General features: G+C 35.2%; 1 protein-coding gene and 1 long non-coding RNA gene across 2 annotated transcripts in view; both read right to left on the reverse strand.

Annotated features, from left to right (window-relative positions):
- LOC115214401 (atrial natriuretic peptide receptor 1-like) overlaps nt 1-20,421 on the reverse strand; it is a 300,999-nt gene that overhangs the window by 11,660 nt on the left and 268,918 nt on the right. The window lies entirely within an intron of this gene.
- LOC118764240 lies at nt 1,380-18,518 on the reverse strand. Its single transcript, XR_005000037.1, has 3 exons — nt 18,455-18,518; nt 14,843-14,845; nt 1,380-1,413 (listed from the first exon to the last, which is right to left on the reverse strand). It is a non-coding gene; the product is annotated as an uncharacterized LOC118764240 (long non-coding RNA).

Below are 20,421 nucleotides of genomic sequence, written 5' to 3' on the forward strand. Positions count from 1 at the left end.
ATTTAACAGATCAAGTATCTACTCCGAAACTTACCGCGTTGGCTCGAAGTAATTTTTGTCTTTGCTCTCCATTTTCAGATTAATTATAATCGAACAAATTTATGATGGAAACTGTACCGGTCGTAATAATCATACCGTTTGCACATCAGGAACCATAAGACGGTAAGATGTGATGTGTGAGACTTTCAGTTACTTCCAGTTACTTTCAGCAAGTTGTGCCATTTGTGTTAGCTAAATGTTCAACGAAATTACCAATGAAAGGGACTTCCCTTCCCATCTCTCTTCTGCTTTCTCTTTTCACCTTCCCTTTTTCTCTATCCCTCTTCTTTTCGTTTCCCCTGGTTTACACTTTCTATGTCATATCTTCAGTGTAGGTAAGTGAACTAGCAGGTTATTCAGTTCGTTATTGAAGCTATGTAATTACCTTTAGGGATGGTGTGAGTTTTTATTTAGGAAGGATGCGAAATGTAGTTGCTGTCAAATGCAAGATTATCGGTGCATAATCATCATTCTAAGATATCGTTTCTTTAAGAATTTATTTTATGCTTTAAATTTATTCATGCTCGATTACAGTTTTCAATATCAATTTTATAAAGTTACATACCTCATTATTTATGTATTCATATTTTTCTCTCTCATATTTTATGTGTGCATGTGTGTATATATGTATGTATGTGTATATGTATATATGTGCATATATATATATATACATATATGTATGCATGTATGTACTATTATGTATGTATGTGTATGTTTATATTTTAAGGTGTCTGTGCTGTGTATTGCTACAACATTCTATAAAGTGTCATCAAAAACTGGAGGCCACAAATAAATTGTTAGGTAGTAGGTATATTCTTCGCAAACACCTCGAATTAATATATCAGCTCTTATTTCTTTATTGCCCACAAGGGGCTAAACATAGTAGGACAAACAAGGACAGACAAACGGATTAGGTCGATTATATCGACCCCAGTGCGTAACTGGTACCTATTTAATCAACCCCGAAAGGATGAAAGGCAAAGTAGACTTCAGAGGAATTTGAACTCAGAACGTAGCGGCAGACGAAATACCTATTTCTTTACTATCCACAAGGGGCTAAACACAGAGAGGGCAAACAAGGACAGACAGACGGATTAAGTCGATTATATCGACCCCAGTGCGTAACTGGTACTTAATTTATCGACCCCGAAAGGATGAAAGGCAAAGTCGACCTCAGCGGAATTTGAACTCAGAACGTAATGACAGACGAAATACCTATTTCTTTACTACCCACAAGGGGCTAAACACAGAGGGGACAAACAAGGACAGACATAGGTATTAAGTCGATTACATCGACCCCAGTGCGTAACTGGTACTTAATTTATCGACCCCGAAAGGATGAAAGGCAAAGTCGACCTCGGCGGAATTTGAACTCTGAACGTAGCGGCAGACGAAATACCGCTAAGCATTTCGCCCGACGTGCTAATGTTTCTGTCAGCTCGCCGCTATATCAGCTCTTATCTTGCAAAATAGAATGCCAGGTACTTATAAATTTTTCCCATATTCTTCTGCTCACAGTTATTGCAGCACCGCGATCACTTCCACATTATTTTCTCACTTTCTGGCGGAGAGCAAGAACCCGAAACGTTAGAAATACTTTTCTCTGTGTTAAAAAGAAGAATAATCGAGGAAAAGGAGTAGAATAAAAGTATGAAACATAAAAAGGAATTTTATTATTGCTGCAAATAACCTTTTATCAGCAAAAATATTTATAAATGAACACGATCATATTCGATTTCTTAAGTGTTGTCGTTGATTAAATTGTGAAACTAAAAATAGAAAGATTCTCTATAAAGATTACACATTAACAAAGTTAATTCTGTAAGCAATACAATCTTAGCTTCAATGATTAATAAAACTGTCTGTTGCAGCCGTTATAGTTTGTGAGTTTTAACCGTGTATCTAGATCACACTTAATGTTTTGTTTTCGTTCTTCTTTCTTTTACAGTCATACACCATTAAATACAGAGAAATTCTAACCAAAGAATCAGTTGATTATATTTTGTATTTATACGTTAGCCTACTACAGGCTAACGAATTACACGACCATCTAACATATTTACACAGTCTTAAACTATACATAGAACATATTTCGGATTTTTAAGTTCTTTCAAGCTCTTGCTAGTTTGTTGCCCTTTTTTTCTATTCACGGCACATTCGTCAAGTGTCTTCCGCTATAATCCCGGGCTGACTAATGTTTTGTGGGTCAATTTGGTTGACGGAAACTCTGTGGAAAGCTATTTTATCTGTCTATCTACCTATCTATCAATTTATCTCTCTATCAATCTATTTATCTATCTGTATGTCTGTCTGTCTATCTGTCCGATAATCAATGTGTGTGTGTATTTGGATGTGTGTGTGTTTGTGTGTGTGTGTGTGTGTGTGTGAATGCGTGTGTGTGTGTGGTGTGTGTGTGTGTGTGTGTGTGTGTGTGTGTGGAATGGTTCTTCTGCCTGTCTTTATTACTCTCCAGCTGCTTCACAATTGGTGTTGGTTGAGTTACGTCCTAAAATTTAGCGGTTCGATAAAAGAAATAGACTAAGTATCAGACTTTTAAAAAAAACATAAGTACCAGGACGATTTATTGGTCTAAAACCTTCAAGTTCATGCTCTAGCATGGCCACAGTCCAATGACAGGAAAAAGTAAAATATAAAAGATAAAGAGATAATTATTTAGGGTTATTTATACATTTTCTCTCTTTTTGTGGGTTCCGGACCCCTCCATAACCTCTTACGGTTCACGCTTCAAAATAGATATCGATTTATTTATTCCTCCAGAAAGTTAATTCTATAAATTAACGTTCACTCTATATTTGGTCATGTTGTCTGTCTAGAGTAGGGGTACAATAATGAGTCTTCCACGGACTGCATCATGGGCTCTATTGTAAAACCCATTTTAAACCTCCTCTTCCGTGTTATTTACGGAGTACTGAGGCAGTTATGTATGTCTGTACGCTTTACGTTCTCAATAATTCCATTTTATAGGTATACTAGCTTAAGGTGACCCGCTCTACGCGCGGGTGAGGGTGTGGCTGTTACTTTCTGTTGCTTCCTTTTTGTTTCTTATTGCCACATTCTCCCTCTTTGTTTCTCTCTCCTTTCTCTCTGACTTTCCCACTCTCTTACTTTTCCCTTCCCTCGGACTCTTCCTCGCTTTCTCTTACTCTCTATCTTTCTCTATCTCTCTCCCATTTATAAAAAACAAAAGATCTTGAGTAAGTTGAGGAAGAAAATATTTTGAAAGATCAATCATAAACATCAGGCAGTGACAACGGAAAGCACACTTGCCTTTTGTACGTGCCACTATTTGAGCGATTGAAAATAAGGAAATTTAGTACATATTTTGGGAATTTTTCGACGATTGACCATGCAAATGAAAGCTCTAAACACGGGCTACATGCAGCTGTAAATTTCTTTCAGAAAAAATGAAAACTGTAAACAATAAAAAATAAAAGGCAAAAATACGTAAAAATGAGGAATTTTTTTCAACTTCAAAAATCTTGCCTTAATTATCAAAATTTCGAACCCGTTTACCTCGCTTAGATTACAAATCCTCTTCTACTTTACCACGTTGAAAATTTGATTGAAATCGGGCAAAAAGTGTCCAATCTAGACCCCCGAGTGTCCCAAAAAATCAATAAAATCCCCGTTTTCACACCAAAACAACCACTGTAGCGCGCCAAAACGTCTTCCAATCAATTTCTCACCTCAAGTTACCCTCTCCTGTAAATTTTAATCCCCTTCCAATTTGTATCAACGTTCGCCTTCTTCATTTTATAGATTAGATTTTAATACTTGGGTTGAATTCATTTCAATCGGTTTTATTCATGATGCAACGCCATCTAGAACGATATTTTGTTGGTTTACTTTTCTGATACGTTCTGAAATTCCCAATGAAACTTTTCATGCTTAGCGACTGGTTTCAAACCAATTCTTGCTCAATACTATAAATTCCAACACTTGTCTTTGACCATGACGTTTGTCATTCATTCCTTGATTTTGTTCCTTATGGAGTTCTTGTTCGTTTTCGTTTTTATTCTTTTATTTGTTTCAGTCATTTGACTGCGGCCATGCTAGAGCACCGCCTTTAGTCGAATAAATCAACCCCCGGACTTATTCTTTGCGAGCCTAGTACTTATTCTATCGGTCTCTTATATATATATATATATATAAATATATATGTGTGTGTATGTGTGTGTATGACGGGCTTCTTTCAGTTCCCGTCAACCAAATCCACTCACAAGTCGTAGGTCGTTCCGAGGCTATAGTAGAAGACACTTGCTCAAGGTGAGAACCCAGAAACCATGTGTTTGGGAAGCAAGCTTCTTAACACACAGCCACGCCTGCGCCTGCTTTTGTCTTCTTTTTTTTTAATTTCTATACGTGATGCATGAAAATTAAAGGTAAGAATCTAATAGACTATAAATAAAAGAAAATAAGATAGCGATCCTTACCGAGCCGTATAGACTCATAGGGCCGGTTTCCTGGTTTTTGTGGGGCATATATTCCCCCATCAACGAGATGCCTGTCTGTTGCAGGATTACACATTTTTGCCAACGAGCGGATTGGAGCAACGTGAAATGAAGTGTTTTGCTCAAGAGCACAACGCATCGTTCGGTTTAGGAATCGAAACCACAATGTTACGATCATGAGTCCAAAACCCTAACCACTAAGCCATGCGCCTCCATAGATGAAAATAATAGAAATTTCTAACACAGACCACCCATTTTCCTAAAGGGTAAAATAAATCGATCACAGTAATTGAGCGGTATTTATGTTACCAATCGTGAAAGGATAAACGGCAAAGTTGAGCTTTGCAGGATATGAATTGAAAACACCAAAATATGGCAAAGAATTAGGTTTATGACTTTTTACTGACTATACCTATTTCTTTATTACCCACAAGGGGCTAAACACAGAGGGGACAAACAAGGACAGACATAGGTATTAAGTCGATTACATCGACACCAGTACGTAACTGGTACTTAATTTATCGACCCCGAAAGGATGAAAGGCAAAGTCGACCTCGGCGGAATTTGAACACAACGTAACGCAGACGAAATACCGCTAAGCATTTCGCCCGACGTGCTAACGTTTCTGCCAGCTCGCCGCCTTTTTACTGACTATACCATTTGCTGGCCTGAATAATATAGCAGTAAGACACGCACACACATACATACATACATACATACATACATACATACATACATACATACGTACATACATACATATGTATACATTTATATATATATATTTATATATACGTATACATATACACATACACACACAAACACACACACACACACACAGACATGATACTAGTAGACAATGTGTTTAAGTAAAGGAGAACTACTATTTTGTTGTTAACAAAAGAGCACACTTCTCTTTCTTGTAAGAATACAGAGATTAGCAGACATTTTAGGAGAATGTATGTATGCCTATATATATATATATATATATATATAATATATATATATATATATATATATATATATGTGTGTGTGTGTGTGTGTGTGTGTGTGTGTGTGTGTATTTATATTTATGTATTATGTATGTATGTATATGCGTACTATGCTTATGTCGCCTTAGTAGACAAAAATGGAAATTCAAACAGAGAATATGTATGTATTCACTGATTGAAATAAATTTATCTCATTTCATATAATGTGACTAAAGTGTCGAAAACATTTCTATCATTTCCAGTTGTAATAAAATATAGACAGAGATACCGCCATTATGTTTCAACAATCTCCATTGACCCTATAGAGTTTTCATGAATATTTCCAGAAGACACTATTTCTGTGATATCATTTATGCCATGAGTAAAATGTCTATCAATAATGTCAAAGAAAAGCAAAGGTTAGAATATTAGCTCTGCTGGAAGCTGAAATATATACTTTCGAACTGATCTTTAAACTTTATGTCAATGACACCTCTGATGTTTAACCAAATTGAAACATTCTTCCAATATATAGGAAAAGAACCTGTCAACAATAACTGATCATTTACTTGATAAATCGTGGGGAAAATTCAAACGTAGATATATATTATCTATATTAATAGATCCTCGTGCCGTTTAATTCTAATGAAACATATTATAAATATGTAATAGCTATCGAATATCTAGTATGTAATGTTACACGAAATGTAATTTTTTTATGAATTGTATATTTCGTGGTTCAGGGATCGAATAGCTGCCCACAAAATTAATTCATCTTTTAGCTTACTAGATGAGGAAGTAAGCGGCCTCCACTGATACAAAACACAAAAGACATCACATAATCAATGACCTCAAGAAGCCACTGCCACCACAATGAAGTATTTTTTGTACGAAACCCCATCAAGTGTCTGGCAGACACATTTCATGCAATTTTCCATGTATCATGAGTAGAACCCAAGTTTTTGTAATTGTATGAGGGATACGACGGGTGTGACAGTCAGATTATATAGTATCCCCCGAGGAAAATCAATTTATAGTAAGGATAACCAGTGCATGCTACAGACACCCAAAATAAACCACAAGTTAAGTACTAGGATTGTGAAAGAGAACGTAGTTCTCTCATATTCTTTCCATTGTATTAAATCTCCCAATTCCACATATAGTGTTCTGTTGAATCAAGTGCATATCTTCTGACATTTTTATGAGTTTAAAAATATTTTACTGTACATAGGGATAAATATCATTAACTGCATGTTCCGAGAAGAATAATTATATGCAGGTGGTCTTTATAGATTATGGACAACCAAGACACATCACAAAATGTTTCTGTCAATGCTTTATCTGGATGTAGATTGTTTTGTGTTACAGCAATCATTTCAGCTTAATTGCAAGATACACGAGGTGCTGGATGAACAGATAACTAATATAAACACTAGAATACAAAGTGAATTGTAGTGGTCTGAGAAATTTTCCTTTCTTTGTGGCAAATTAATATCCTCTATTTGGACCGTTTCTTACATAGACATAAAATCAGAGATTTTAGGTAGGAGAAAGTCGATTAAGTCAACGTCAGAACTTAACATGTATTCATTTTATCGACCCCAGAAAAATAAAAGGCCAAGTTTTCCTCCAGGGTATTTGAAATCAGAACATAAAAGCCGTAACTAAATATTGCATGGTACGTTACTCAACAGACATCTATATAGGTATGCAGATGGTTTTCTGGTTTAAAAGCGCTCGCTTTGTAACCATGTAGTTTCGGGTTCAGTCCCACCGCCTAGAGCCTCGGCAAGTGTCTTTTACTGTAGCCCAGGGCTGACTAATACTTTGTCAATGATTCTGGTAGACGGAAACTGTATGGAAGTCATCGTATACATATATTCGCGTGTGTGTGTGTGTCTGTGTTTGTCCCAACCACCTCTTGACAATCGGGATTGTTTTGGTTCATTTCAGCCTAAGAGACCAATACAATTAGCACCAGACTAAGTACTGGTATCGATATATTCGACTAAACCCTTCAAAGATGAACCCCATTATGGTAGCAGTCTAATCACTGAAAAATAAAATAAAAAAGAAGATAAAATACTAAGATATCGTCTCCTTAGTCTTCCTTCAAAGAACCACTCCAGTCTCGTTCTTGTCTACTTCAGCTATGATTTCATTACCACTGTAGTTGTAAGATGACAAAGTTTAATCAAATAATATTGTTTGTATTTTTTTATGGTGAAAATTTCGAAAACATGACTGTAAGGTAAATTTATTTTAAGATTTTCATCATGATTTAATTTAATTTACTTTTTGTTATCTTATATAGAATGTAGTTCCAAACGTGAATGTAAAAATAAATGAAATCAATAACAGAAGTAGGAATAAAAACAATTAATTCTTGTATGTGTTAATCAAACTACAATAACATAATAAAACTACTACACACATTGATTTCTTTCCACTTATACAGAAAGGCTTTGTGTTTTAGAGGTTGGAGAAATGGGAATTTGTAGCATTGTTCCATCTCCCAAGAGAATTTACTGCATCAGTGAAGTGAAATGAGATCAAAAACTAGGTTGTGATTTATTTCCCTTAGTGTGCTATACAATATGTATAAAACCGCGTATCAAATAATTTAATGATCATTTGTTTATGGAGAACATTAAATTTACTCAAAAGTATTAGTCGATTGAAATAACTTCAGTAGTAGTAGTAGTAGTAGTAGTAGTAGCAGCAGCAGCAGCAGCAGCAGTAGTAGTGGTGGTGGTGGTGGTGGTGGTGGTGGTGGTAGTTTATCATAATATGAGATTACCATGTCGCGCACATATGGTTGTGATGCATGTGCCTAGTGTACCCTTATCAGACGGGTAGTCATGATGGGTATACTGGGCTTCGTATACTTTACCCCAGTGTCACTTTGATGGCATGCACTGCTCTCTCACTCAATAATGATAACAATAATCTTTTCTACTAAAGACACAAGGCTTGACATTTTGGGGGAGGAAGATTATCGATTTCATCGGCCCCAGTGCTCAACTGGTACTTATTTTATCGACACCGAAAGGATGAAAGACAAAGTGAACTTCGGTGGAATTTGAACTCAGAACGTAAAGACGGGAACGATGCGGCTGAACATTTTGTCTGGCGTGCTAATGATTCAGGCAGCTCGCTGCCTTATATGATAATAATGTTGCAGCTTCGGAGGAATACGAGCAACAAATATACAAATCTAACCTAAGAGAGATTTGAAATCAAAAATCAGACCAGTGAATCTATAGTTATGCGTTTAGTCGAATAAATGCGTTTGTAACTGACAAATCAATGATGAAATATATACGGGAATTATTCTACATAAAATAGTAAACCAATGAATAACTGAGAATAATATTTATCTGAATGACTGTGTTGAAAGGGATTGCCTGAAATTATTTGAATTAAAATAGAACTATAGTTCCTGCCAGGTTTCTGTCGAGTCACTTATTATCAGCAACTAGGGAACTTTTATGCGTTCACTCGAGCTGCAAGAAAAAGCAGGTCATTTTTTTAAAATCACACCGTACCGTTTAAGAAAAAGGGTTCATCTAGTAATGTAATCCTAGATATCTCTAAAAGGTTACATTTTCACAACTAAAATACTTCATCATAGAGCTAATCATTCAGCTTTTAGTTACGGAGGCAAATGTCATTCTGATTTATGATCAAACATCGATATAATACATTCCTTGACGATATCTGGAGTTTAGGAGTCAAATGACCAGGTTTGTAATACAATTGATTTCTAAAGGCTTGCACAGTCACATATTTTCAGTGAGGTAGGCATAAATGGATTGGTGCGATCCCAATCCTCATCAAATTCTTATTCTATCGACACTGGAAAGTTGAAAGTAAAATTCTTTCCGGGAAGGATCTGAACGTAATAAAGAGACGTAATAAAATTATTTCTATTTAAGCACAAGACAAGCAATTTTGACTGCTAATCAGTTTTATTGACCCTCTGTGTTTTAACTCCTTACATTTATTGGTTATAGATGTGTAGGTTCGGCGTCTATGCTTCGGGGTCAGTCCTTAGCATACGCATAGAATGTAGGTTATGAACTCTAGAAATATAGTAAAAAAACTAAATAGCTAATTGAATTTGAACCCAAATAATAAATCCTACTATAACATTTAGTTTCCACCACTGCAAAATCTATTGCTATCATAGGAAAATGGTAGAAGGCTGAAAAATAGAGTATCAAATTTACTTGGGAAGACTCGAAGGACCTTAACTCGACAACTATAAGTAGAAGATGCTCCTTAAACACTGAAAACTCGCTAGATCATTAACTGAGTAAACATGAACACTGTTTAATAACGAGTTATTACTCTGCTGAATTCAAGAATTCGATCCGTTAAGATGGATACGGACAGAGTCTGTCTGGTTAACTTGATCCGATATGCATATTGGATTAACGTGATAATAAGCCTGGACTACCTCTCACAATTATTGTTGAACGAAGGAATAATCACGCTACTATTTTGTGATTCTGTTATCGGTGTCAGCCATGGAGATGTGGCCATGCTGGAGCACCACTATTAAAGATTATAGTCATAGATACCTGAAGAGAAACGGGGTTGTCATTTTGTAAAGTATTCGACCAAAGGCCTTCTAAATCGGGACTGACTTTAGGTTAAACAACAATAACATGAACCACAATTTCCGCTATGACCACACGGTCGTTCAAGCTGACGAAATTAGCGGCCAAATCTTACTCAAATTACATGTTACTGTCTTAAAAACAGAACGGACAGATTGGATAAAGTAATATTAGATAACACTCAGATAGTCAGGATGGTCAAGACTGGAATACCTCATATCATAAGTCTGCTCGACTGGAATTGACCTAAGATTAAACAGCAAAAACAGCAACCAATGTAATTACCATTGATAGAGATTCTCAATTTGGACGACTGCTGTAGCAGGAAATAAGAGATTTTTAATGACAACCTCTTGATTGGCCTTGCTTCGCTAATAAATGTTAGATTCCAGCGTATTACTCGCAGAAGAGGAATTAATTAAATTAACTAAGTAGAACAGATGGTAATTGTTAAACAAAGTGATTCTCCCATTTTACGATGGTATTAAGATTAGTTTAAAGAATAGTAACTCTGAGATAAGGATTCTATTGATAATGCGATGCTTGAAAACCATACCCTTTACAGCTGAAGTTTTCATATCAATTTCATTCTCCAACCACGACTTCATTAATTCATCTTTGTTCATTTTTCCTTTCTATTTGTCTTTTTTGTGTTTTACTTTGTCTTTTTTCTCTTTTGACGTTTTCTATACCTACGTTTTAAAAGTTTATAGAATTCTCATTCAGCGTTGGTTGTTGACTATAGCTTCAACTTCAAGTATTTCTTATACTAATTAATTTCACATCTGATATAACAGACTACTCTCTTTATTAGCGATCTAACCATCGATACATATATATATATATATATATAATATATATATATTATATATATATATATATAATATATATATATATATATATATATACATATATATATATATATAAAATAAGGGTAAATAATTTCTTCGATGGTTTTTCAGACAACCAACAATTATTTACCGGTAGATTTCGGTATGTAAATATGACCATTAGCGGCGGGAACTTCTGTGAAGTTCAGTATATATTGTATATAAGTAGAAGGGCAGGCAACAGGTTGCTTTGCCGCATACCGAAAGAATTAGAAATAGCAGTCAGAGACTGTTTATTTCTATTTTCTACAAGTGGGGCTCCACATACGACATAACCCTGCAATTCACATATGCAAAATAGGAGGAATAAATAACAAAAACAATGCCTTACCGTTAATAGCGAACATGTTTCTAGATTAGAAGTAAGAAAATACTTCATGTCTTTCATCAGCGCCATCTTCGATAGATTTATCAAATGCCACCTACCTCCACCTTTGACCAGGCGACATCAAAATAGTGGGAGAAAGTAAGCATAGGCTAAACCTATGTAGACGATTGGATCCGTAAATTTTCCCTCCAAAATTTTGCCATGTGCATTACAAGAATAGTTCCTTAAGGGTAGAAACTACATAGGTTTAGCCTATGCTCACTTTCTCCCACTATTTTGATGTCGCCTGGTCAAAGGTGGAGGTAGGTGGCATTTGATAAATCTATTGAAGATGACGCTGATGAAAGACATGAAGTATTTTCTTACTTCTAATCTAGAAACATGTTCGCTATTAAGAGTAAGGCATTATTTTCGTTATTTATTCCTCCTATTTTGCATATGTGAATTGCAGGATTATGTCGTATGTGGAGCCCCAGTTGTAGAAAATAGAAATAAACAGTCTCTGACTGCTATTTCTAATTCTTTCGGTATGCGGCAAAGCAACCTGTTGCCTGCCCTTCTACTTATATATATATATATATATATATATTATATATATATATATATATATATAATATATATATATATACATACTTACTTACTTACAAGGTGAAAAAAGTGTACGTACACTGCCTGTGTATATATAAATATAAAAAATGAACCAAAAGCATAATAGAGGACAATAAAACATCCAGACAGACGATACAAAGGCGGACAGAAAAAACAATAAATAGAGGGACAGGAAAAAAGGACGTGTCATTCGTGGCCTTCTTTCAAGTTTCCAGATTGTCCTTACAATTTCGGACAGTTACACTTGAGACTGTTCAAATCTGGTTGCCCCCAAAAAGTCTAAGCTAAGAGCATTAGATTCTTTATAAGAAAGCAAGCGAATGTGTACGACAACAAAGACAAAAAACTGAGAGCATGGTACACAACTACAAATACAAACAACAAGAATATAACAACAGGTGTCTTTCGTCTAATGAGGACGAATCAAATTCGGCTAGCTTAAAGCCTTGAGGCAGGAACATAGGAGATGGACATAGATGTTGGCGGTCGGCAGTCAAGCCAAGAAAGAACGGGAAAGAACGGGAAAGAGAGAAAAAATCAAAGGAATAAAGAGAAAGGTACAAGGGAGATAAACGAGGAGGAAAAGTAGGAATTAAAGAAAGAGAGGACCGAGGAATGTGGTAGAGGGGGAGCGGGAAAAATAAAAGAGGAAGACAGTAGGAGGGGATTAAAAGATAGATAAAAGAATCGTACAAAATTTACATACATACATACTATAAGGTGAGCAAAAGTGTACGTACGCCGCTATCTGTATCTATGAATATAAAAAATGGACCAAAATGCAATAGAGAACAACAAAACATCCAGACAGAAAGACGATACAAAAGCGGATAGGAAAAACAACAAATACAGGAAATGGAATTCACGAGATTCTTTATTAATCACAACAATTGTCTCGATCCACCTTACACCTTGTAGATGACTACAATTGTAGAAGTATGGTGACATTGGTTAATGTGGATTGGCATGTTAGCATGTGCGAAATTTTAGGTGGATATACTCTGAAAGCGTATTTGAGAGGCTGTGAAGGTGTGCGATCAAAGAAACTCTGAGTGGCGGCGCGAGCAGGGTTGAAGGTAATATTAATGTGTTTGAGGAAGACAGAGAGAGAGGGGGGAAGAGAGAGAGTACGTGCATAAGCAAAAGCAAGAAGGGTTTGAGTAGAGCATTGATTCCATGCGTGTGGCTTCGTAACAAAGGTTTAAAAGAAATTCGAGATACTGAAATTCTTATACGATAGAGAAAACTCTGAGAAAGTCAAATTTGGAAATAAGAAAAGTCTGAAAAGTTGGCAAAAATTTTTGAAGATGGTAAAAATTCTAGAATCTTCTAGTGATGGTAAAAAGTCCGACAAGATGATACAATCTGAGGAAAAAGTGAAATAATGTAGTTGCTAGAAAGCATGAGTTTCGTACGTAGGTGTTGTAGAGGGGAAGGCTGACGTAAGGAGCGGACAAAAGAGAGAAAATTGGACGCAAGGGGATAAAAGAGGGCAGCCGTAGATGCAAGTGTTGGGATGCTAACTGGCTGCAGGGTGAGTAGCATCATACAGAATGGACGGAGAAGAGAAGCAGGTGAGTCAGATGTACAAGAATACAAGAAGTGGAAGAGTGTGTATGGAAAAGTGACAGTGAGTGTGCATATGTATGTGAGAGTGTGTATGAAGAATAGTAGTTGGGATATGTATGTGTTGGAAGGGATAAGGTGTGGTTAATGGAATAGTGGAATTCTCGAATAAGCGATTTGGGGTATGCAGGTTAGAAAAAAAGAGGGGGTGAATTTAAGTCAGAAGGTGTGTAAGTTTTAAGGAAGAAGATTGAACTCCTGTTCTTTCTGAAAGAGGCAATTGCTTACGTACCTAATTTGCCTCAGAACAAATCTTGAGAAGCAAGGCTTTAAAACCGGCAAGAAAACTGCCAATTAAGAAATTAGACTTACAAGCTAATCATCTAACTGTGAAAAGTTTGCAGGGTTTGATGTGCTTATTAATATTCGTAACAAACGCTGATTCTGTCACTAATAGGCAATTTATTCATAACCAACCAGTTTTCGCGACATCACTGACTGTATGGCCACTGTTATGCTATATCGGTTTGACTGATTTTTGATCTAACATTGATGCATGGCTATCAGTTGCTGATGGTCTCTAATTTACGGTGAAATCACATACTCCAATAGTGCCATGTGCAGCTACTGATGAAAATTTCACCAGCCGATATAGTTAGGTGCTCTAAACTATACATCTAATTTAGGTTGAATGTGCTAATTGAAATTCATATATTTTAATTTAGTTGTTTTTATTTCAGGATGAAAAGGTGTATGTATGTATTTTGCAAATACAGTCCGCAAGTGAAGCAATAATTGTGTGAAAAACTTTACAAAAATTTTACATGTAATCCTTAAAGATTGTTATTATCAAAATTCCAACGATAGAACCTTATTTCTATGCTAATATCCAGTTTCTTCGTAGAAGATTTCAATTTATTTAAAAAGAAGAAAAAAGCCTGCGTGAAGTGTTATGTTAATCGTGTATTTTACAAGCTTAAATCAACGTTTCATATATATATATATATATATAATATGAGTCGCCATGATAGATCGTTAGCCACTACATACATTTTTTTTCTCTCCTTGTTTTTTCTGTGTACCTTTCTGTAGAAGAGCGTAGGCTCGAAACGTAAAAGACTTTTTCTATTCCTGAGCGTTATACTAATACATCTGTTTGTTTTGTACACCACCTGTCTTCGTCTTTTGTTTTGTTTTTCGTAAACTTTCCCCATATATATATATATATATATATATATATATATATATATATATATATATATAATATATATATAGATATATATATATAACAAAACGCTCCTCAAAGCATTATCACCACAGCCGCAAGAACCACAGCAACCACTACCAGCTATATAAATAAGTTTAAGCGTGTAGGTATGCGTTTGTTAGGATAATCACTTGTTTCGGTAAAAAGCTGAAAATAATGACATACATTTCGTCACAGCTGGTTATCTCTGAATTTGCTTATATTTAATACTCTATAGCAAAATATCTTGCTGAGACTAACAGACAAATACTTAAACATTAATAACAATACCAGTAACCAGCAGTAAGTACAGTGATCAATCTCCTCCCTTTTATAATTTATGTATGGCTCTAACAATATATATTTAATTTTCTAAAAATATCTTTTACTTCTTTCAGTCATTAAATTACGGCCATGCTGGAGCATCCCTTGAATTTTTAGTCGTATGAATCGACCCCTGTGCTTTTTTTTCACTTTGTAAGCCTGGTACTTATTCCATTGGTCACTTTTGCAGAGCCGCTAAGTTACCGGGATGTAAACACACACACACCACATACATACATACACACACACACACACACCACACACACACACACACCACACACACACACACATATATATATATATAATATATATATATATATATATATATATATATATAATATATATATTAATATATATATATATATTAGATGAAACCTTAGCGACTGAAGAAGGGGATTTTTCGTTGTGCTTATTGTCCTGTATTCTTATTTTGCTTGTCTTGTTCCTTGGTTTGTGTCTATGTTTTTCGTCTCTCTATGTGTTCGACGTCTTTTTGGTGTCCTGTACACATATATGCGTGTATATGTACATGTAGAGGTAGGTACGTACATATATGTTTATATATATGCATATGTTCTATTTTATTAACATATATATATATATATATATATATATATGACGGGCTTCTTTCAGTTTCCGTCCACGAATTTCACTCACAATGCTTTGGTCGACCCGAGGCTATAATAGAAGACACTCGCACAAACTCGCACAAGGTGCCGCGCGACGCGACAGAACCCGGATCCATGTAGTTGAGAAGCAAGCTTCTTAACACGGCCATACATGCACACACACACATACACACACGTATCTATTTGTATGCGTGTGTGTGTATGTGTGTGTGTGTGTGTGCGTGTCCTTTATTTTTACTTTGTTACTTTCACTGGACTCCGGTCTTAAGAACCCTTCCTCGAACCAATCTTATCGAACAAAACTTATTTTGAAGTTTGGGTCTTATTCTATCGGGATCTTTTGGTGAACTGCTAAGTTACGGGGACTAACAAAACTAGCGATGGGAGCGTGACAAATACAAATGCGCATATATAGACATATATATATATATATATATATATATATAATATATTATATATATATATATATATATATGATTTGGCTCTAAGGCTCAACTGGTACTTATTTTATCGACCCTGAAATGATGAAAGGCAAAATCAACCTGGACGGAATTTGAACTCAGAACGTAAAGATGGACGGGATGCCACTAGGCATTATTCCCGGCGTGCTAACAACTCTGCCAGCTCGCCGCCTTACAAGCATTAAATATTAATAAGATAACTACTAGCACTACCACAACACTAGCAAAAGCTACCGCCATCAATAACAGTGTATGTGTGTGTAGTGTATGTCTGTCTGACTGTGTGTCTGTGTCTGTGTCTGTGCATATATATATATATAGATATATATTTTATAATATATATATATATATTATTAATATATATATATATATCATTATATATATAATATATATATATATATATATATATATAATATAATATTTATTATACATATTATATACATAATTATATATATATATTTATATATATATGTATGTATGTATGTGTATATATATATATATACATGTATATATGTATGTATGTAGCACTAACAATTATTACAACACCTACAAAAACAACAGACAATAAAACGAAGCATGATTAGCAACAAGAAAAACAAAAGAACAACACTCTTTACAGTAACATGAACAACATCAAAAGACTACAACAACACGAAGAACAATATTATATGAAATAAACACCACCACCACCACCGTAATACCACGAAGTATCACTGCGTCTAAATCAACAGCGAAGGGGGTCAGGACGGAGTCTTTCAGCTTGCCAGAACAGGGCAATCTAATCTGACTCGTCATATCATATTCTAATATTATTTGTAATAAAAAAAAAATAGGGGACACGTTTCTGCCTGAAATAAAGACGGAATGGCCAGTCGTAGTACACTTTCGACCATTGGGCTGCTCGTGCAGAATTCACCCGGGAGCTACACAACAACAACAATAGCAACAACATCGTCTCTGTGCCAACACTTAAAACAACATACCATCAACATAGCATCAATGAGGACGGTAACAACGACAGCAGTAATATGATTACAATAGTAAAGACAGCAACAAGGACTGAACAAACTATAACATGATTGCCATGATAGACGCCTCGATATCGTCGTGCAATTTAGAAAATCTCGGTCAAATCTCACCCTACGATCTTAAATAAAATGTAAAGGACACTCTTTGGATAATGTAGTTCTAGATATACAATGTCTCAGAAGAATAAAAACAGATGTGATGTGCAGAAATGGAATACCTTTCATTGTATATCTGCTCGATCATAGCTGACTGAGAGTTAAGAAGACGAGTTCGGCAAAAGACACCGATAGAGTAAGTACCAGGCTTAAACAAAACATATATATTGGGATCGATTCATTCGACTATAAATTCTTCAAGGCGGTGCCCCAGCATGGCCGCAGTCTAATGACTGAAACAAGTAAAAGATACAAAATAAGATAGAAATTACTTTCAGATGGTGTAGATTACGACTAAATCGGTTTGTGTTGTGAAATATAAATATATATATATATATATATATATATATATATATATATATATAATATATATATATATATATATATATATATATATATATATATGGGGAGGTCTGTTTCAATAAATTACATGCTCAATATGGAACAGAATTTCTTTCTACGTACCTACATCAAAGGGATGTGTTATAATACTATTCCACAACCATACCAACAATCCAACATTAGCTGCCCCACAATATCATTATGGTTTCGACATATTTACCAACTTATCTCTATCTATGTTTCTATCTATCTATCTATCTATCTATCTATCTATCTATCTATCTATCTATTTATCTATCTATCTATCTATCTGCCTCTCTGTCTGTCAATCCGTCTATCCATCCATCCGTCCATCTGCCAGTCTATCTATCTATCTATCTATCTATCTATCTATCTATCTATCTATCTATCTATCTATCTATCTATCTATCTATCTATCTATCTATCCTGTTAGACATGGTAACAAAATTTCTCTCAAATCACATTCTACCATATTAAAAGAAAAAAATGGAAGTTATGCTGGATAATGTACCACTAAATACCACTAAAAATAACGGATGACCTCGGATAAAATGCCAATCATCCAGACCTACTGGATTGATGTTAGCCTGGGGTTAAATAATAATTCCTTCTACAATAGGCACAAGGCCGAACATTTTTGTGGACCCGGGTGGTAGTCGGTCTCATTGATCCCAATTCTCAACTGATTCTTACTTTACTGACTCCGAAAGCATGAAAGGCAAAGACCAGCTCATTGGAATATTAACTCACAACGTAAAACGAGAAGAAATGGTGTTTTGCATTTTGTCAGGCGTGCTAACGATTCTGCCAGCTCAGCAACAACAGGAGCCAATGAGGAAGTCTATTTATGATCGGTTGACTTGTTGGAATTAGCAGTGAAATATCCCTCGAATCGCATTAGTGACCTAGAATTAAATAACAACGACAACAACAACAACAGCAACAGCAATAAAAACAATAACAACAGACGGCAGCAGCAGCAGCAGAAATGGGTTTATATCAACATTGACGTCAACAACGACGGCGACACCAATTTACAAGAAAATAACGATGACGAGGAAAACGACGATGACAGCCTCGATAACAAATACCACAATAATAATAATAATAATAATAATAATAATAATAACAACAACAACAACAACAAATTAAAACAAATATTAGTTGCGGGGTGTATGAGAGACAGCGGTGTCATGGGACGAAAATAAAAACAACACTCAGAGACATTCCCTACTTCCGGAAGTAAAAGAATCTGAGAATGTGTTGGGTTGTATCTTGAGAATGTTAATGTCTTACCATTACTGTCTTGGGTGTGCCCTGCTTAAAAGATCAGATGGCGCAGAGTGCAGCATGCAAATGCTGTGTATGCATGTGCGCGTATGTCTGCACATGAATAAATGTATACATGTATATCTATGCGTATGTGTATGTTTATATATACATATACATATATGTGTGTGTGTGTATCTATCTATATATAAGTATATATATATATGTATATATGTATCTATGTATATATATGTATCTATATATACATATATATATGTATGTATATATATATATATGTATACATACATATATACGTATATATACACATATATACTATACATACATGCATGCATATATATATATATACATACATATATTCATACATATATATAAATATAAATACATACATATATACACACACATACATACATACATACATACATACATACATACATACATACATACATGCATGCATAGATACATGCATGTATACATACATACTTATCTGCATTCATACATACATACACGTGTTTGTGCGTATCTACGTATATACATATATGTGAGTGCAATTTTGTCTGCATCTATGTGCATGCATGAGTGCGTATATGTGTGGGTGCACGCATACATCTACGGACATACACACAAGCACGCTCACACTCATAGAACTACATACACACACACATACACACACACATATATATAGCACATTTTTTAAAAAACCATATCCATATATCATATATCTATATACGTATGTATGCATAACAGTAATTTTTATTTAAATATATATTTGCCTATGTGGCTGTGTATGTATGAGTGTGTAAAGGCACGCTTATTTTCAAGTGTATATATGTGTAGGTAGTTGTATAAGTATATGTATACGTACGTTAACATATTTTAATAATAAAACATTATTAGATAAAATAATACCCATAATAAGGACATTGAAACTGCAATGTGATATATATAAAGAACGAGCATACAACTGCATCCTTTTTTTTTGTTCGTTGCACCATCAAAACGAGGTGGAACTCTTTAGAATTTCCATATGTAGTATGTGTTTATTTTTTTAAAATTTTATTCGCTTATTTGTTTCAGTCATATGATTGCGGCCATGTTGGAGCACCGCCTTTAGTCGAGCACATCGACCCCAAGACTTATTCTTTGTTAGCCCAGTACTTATTCTATCGGCCTCCTCTGCCGAACCACTAACTTACGGGGACGTAAACACACCAAAATCGGTTATCAAGCGATGGTGGGGGACAAACAGACACACAAATACACATACACACATACACACACACATACCTACACACACACACACGCACGCGCGCACACACACACACACACACACACACACATATATATATATATATATCCATACACACACACGATGGGTTTGTTTCAGTTACCGTCTATCAAATCCACTCACTAGGCTTTGGTCGCCCCGA

Source organism: Octopus sinensis, linkage group LG7 (assembly GCF_006345805.1).
Source record: "Octopus sinensis linkage group LG7, ASM634580v1, whole genome shotgun sequence".
In the NCBI taxonomy this organism is placed as follows: Eukaryota; Metazoa; Mollusca; class Cephalopoda; order Octopoda; family Octopodidae; genus Octopus; species Octopus sinensis.